The sequence below is a fragment of the Corvus brachyrhynchos genome, unplaced genomic scaffold (genome assembly GCF_000691975.1).
Source record: "Corvus brachyrhynchos isolate BGI_N302 unplaced genomic scaffold, ASM69197v1 scaffold370, whole genome shotgun sequence".
In the NCBI taxonomy this organism is placed as follows: domain Eukaryota; kingdom Metazoa; phylum Chordata; class Aves; order Passeriformes; family Corvidae; genus Corvus; species Corvus brachyrhynchos.
This window is the reverse complement of record NW_008235977.1, coordinates 205,064-209,117: the sequence shown is the minus strand read 5'-3', so window position 1 is coordinate 209,117 and position 4,054 is coordinate 205,064. Positions and strand designations below refer to the sequence as shown.

Here is a 4,054-nt window from a genome sequence, read left to right as displayed (position 1 = left end):
GTAGCCTAGGGCTACGGCTCCACAAGTTACAACAATCAGCTTAAAAAAGAAGTTGCTAAAAGAAGTTGCTGTTGTAGCAACTTTTCTGTTCCAGACACAACTGAAGCTAAATTAATAATCTTCCCTTTAGTGTAAATTTCAGTACAAGTTACATAAGGACTATGCTGATATCACTTAATTTTCCAGGATGATCATGAGCTGGCCTATTTCAGATAGCGTCTGTGGTTTCACCTAGCTGCTCATTCTCACCTTCTTTCCTGCGAGTCCATCTGTCAGTGGCAGCACTCCATCACCACCAAATTGTTCCTCTTTCAAAAGGAACAATACAATTTTCACAAACTGAAAAACATAAAAACCAGCTATTTAATCACAAGTAACATAAAACAGTAACAACAACAAACCCCAACCCCCCCCCCCTAAGGTTTAGCTCCTGCATTAAATAAATAAACACTTCCACACTGCTAGGATGGTTCAAGTATTTATATTTAGTTCACTCACACTGAGTTGGCAGACACAAGCTAAACAGCCAGACTTGTCCTACGTACTCATCTCACAATGGGTCTATTGTAAGGATAGAATGAACAAAACCTTGTTCAAGGGCAGAAATTTACATCAATCTCTCTATACAATTCTCATTATACCACTCAAGAAACATCAAATTGATTCATTTTCAGTCATAAGACAGAATTCAATACTTGACTAAATTTAAGATGAACAGATTTGCATGAGCAGAAAATGATCAGGAGCTGAATTTGTAACTGCATTCCTGAACCAAAGCACACAACACCATCAGAAGGTGCAATTCTGCCTGGGCAGAAATGCAGAAAGCCGAGTTCAAAACATTTCTTCATGCAAACTGGTGGCAGAGTGCCTATGGGGATAAAAGACAACCATGGAAGGCAAGGAAAAAAAAAGTGGCTGCTCTAGCTACAATTCCATCCTTTCAGATTTTGAATTTTGCAAGTTCACCCTCACACCTTTCCATCCTCATGAGGATACCTTTGTATCACTTTTCTTGGAATAAAACAAAGCTACAGTTAATCTTTGTTTCTTATGATCTGATGGGCTGTTTTCCGTAATATTAAAAGAATTGTGATTTCTCTCTATCTACTGCATTAGCAGATGAAGTATTACAAATTTTAGTAACATTAATGCATGTGTATAATCATATTTATTAAAACAAAGTTTCATATATAAATGCTTTAGACCTGTTGCTTTATGATAGTTGCTGTCTGATATCCACTGTAACAAAATCAGAAAATAAATTAGTTAGTATAAGTCTTAACACCCAGAATAAGTAGTCTGAAGCTTTTGCATACAGAAACAAATATGGCCAGTCTTAAATACAAGAGACAATATACACAGACCTGTAACTCTCATACAGAAGTTTCAATGCACACTTGGAAACAGTAATCATCAAGTTGATAAATAATTAAAATAACTAACAAAACCTCCAACACTTTCACTGGAGTGCTCTGAATAATGAATTACCAAAGAGACCTTCACAAATAGAAACAACACAGCATACCAAACAATTCCAGTCTCTCAGATACAGGACACTAAAAAGAGTGATTTGGGCTTCAGAGCTGGCAAAGAACAGACCTCAAAAAGGTAAAGATTTGATAACGTAGTATTGTGGTAAGTCATGTACACCCTGCTCTAAAAAAAACCACCCCAAAAACCAGAGCATACTTTCTAGGAACACGAAGGCACACTTGTCACCAAGACAGTCTCTCCTTCCTCAACTACAAAAGGAAAAAACCACTTACAGTTGTAAAAGTTAACTTTTAAAATATTAACAAAGGAAGTCTCACAAATATAAGGGAACTGTCATGAAATGCTTCAGTAGCAGAGGTATTGATGAAACATCAAAGGAAAATGGAAGTGCATTTTTGGAACATTAACTTCCTGAGGTGTTCTTGCTCAGAGCCTTGACTGCAAAAAAATTTATTGTAATTGTCATAAAACCTTCTGATTGTAACAAAGTTAAAGCCAGGCATCTGATTAGCTGTTATGCAAGATCTCCCTTCAAAGCCAAATTGAAAAACTATTTACATAATTATTAAGTAACAAAGCCACAACAGCAGCAAACTAGAAACGTGATATAAGAGCACAATATGATGGCAGTGATAGATTTTCTTTTCTTTACAGAAGCTCACACTTAGGGTTGCATTACCAAGCATTTATGCATATAAGGGAAAACAAGAGTCAAACTGTTTTCTTTCCATAGATGAAACATCTTTAAGACATTTTGAAATAACTTTCAAATTCAGTTCAAGTTTTCATTCACTCCTGGGACAGCACAACATTATTCCCATTTCATAGTTAATGCAAAATACAAGTTGCTTTGCTACAGCTACAAACTAAGTAAAATAATTGTAATATAAAGTTTCTTCCTCCCAACAGAAATATGTAATTTTCCTTGCTTATTCTCACATTACATATACATTATTTCCTTTCCACTACCACTACCTGAACTGTTGTTAGATTTAGCATTCATGGAGATGAACGGTCAAGCACAAAACAACACTCCTGCATGGAAGCTCAGTGTGATACCAGCATCTTCACTGCTATGCCCATACTTTTACCGTCTACATTTTTGTTTCGATGCTCAAGAGGAAAGCAGCAAGGAGTGCCAAATATGAAGTGGATTTGTGCTACAGACAGATGGTCACTGGCATGACACTGATGTCACACTCTCCACTTACAGAGTTAAAGGCTAATTCTCCAGAAATCGAACACCACCACACTGTAACAACTGCCATGACTGGGAATGAAGTGGAGCAAACATTACTCTCATTATCATGGACTGTGCTCTTTGCTGACCGTTTTTAAGTGAGCACCACAGGTATGAAGGCAACCTTACATTCAATGCTGAACAGCAACAGCTGGTATGCCCCTGACTTTCAGAAACACTAGAACTCCCATGAGCCTCATGTGCTTATTTACCTGCTGTGTCAATAAACACTGCAAATAATTCTACAGCTTTCATACGTGTTTACTTACGTATTTCCAAACACATTTTTAATACATTTGTTGCATCATATTTAGCAATAACTTGCAGGACCAAGACTGCATGTTTGTTACACAGAATCACCTACTCAGGTTCTGAAGAGGTAATCTCCAAGCTTCCTCATTCAAAACAGAGTTGTCAACACCAGTCCGGTCTACACACATCATTTACTGGTGCTAACTGTGGCTTACATTCAATGCACGACCAGCTCAAGAAGCGCTTGTGTTTTGGTCAGCACTAACCACTGCTTTTAACACTGTGTGATTAAGACCTGCTCAGAACAAAACAAAACAACTGGCTTCTGAAAGACAGTAGCGATCCCTTCAGATGAGGGCTCAAAGCTGTCAATGCCAGTTCCAGTGAATGCAGGATGGTAGCAAAATACAGCAGTAAAGAAGTCGGGGAAAAAAATCCAACACAGAATTATCTGCTACAGAATGCAATTAATAGTTAAAATTTACCAGACTCATATGAGACTCAAAAAATTCTGAATGTCCTTCTGCCTCTTTTTCTTTTGAAATTACACCTTAATTTAGCACATTCTCAGGTGCTTCCTCTTCTGAACACAGAAACTGAAGATGCTAAGTACAGCTAGTTTACATAAGCTGCTGCTCTACAACAGCTGTGATTAACTACAGATCATCTACGACCACTCCGGTTGCTCCCCGGTGCCTCATCAAAATATTTTCGTTCTGGAAGAGGAGGTCTGTGACAGTCACAGCACGGTATGTCACCTGTACAGGATACTGCAGCCACAGTAGGACCATCACTCAATACACTCCAAAAGCTGAAACTGCATTTACCCCTAAGCAAGCAAGTCAGGCAAAGGGACAGGACTTTTAAACGCAAATGGAAGGACATGAAGGGCATGTCAGTTACAGTGCGGGGGTCTCTTTCCACCAAGAGGGAGGAGACCTTTCACACCCTACAGAAATACACCTCGAAATCTCTGCCGTACCAGCCCATCACAGCGCGGTTAGAGACGGACACCCAGGGTCTGTCACAGCTGCTCTTCAGCCTCTCCCCGAGTCCCCAGGCGCA

At 38.9% G+C, this 4,054-nt stretch overlaps 1 long non-coding RNA gene across 1 annotated transcript; it reads right to left on the bottom strand.

The window, feature by feature from the left end:
* Positions 1-257: 257 nt before the first annotated feature.
* Positions 258-4,054, bottom strand: LOC108445147. Its single transcript, XR_001859895.1, has 2 exons — positions 3,972-4,054; positions 258-339 (listed from the first exon to the last, which is right to left on the bottom strand). It is a non-coding gene; the product is annotated as an uncharacterized LOC108445147 (long non-coding RNA).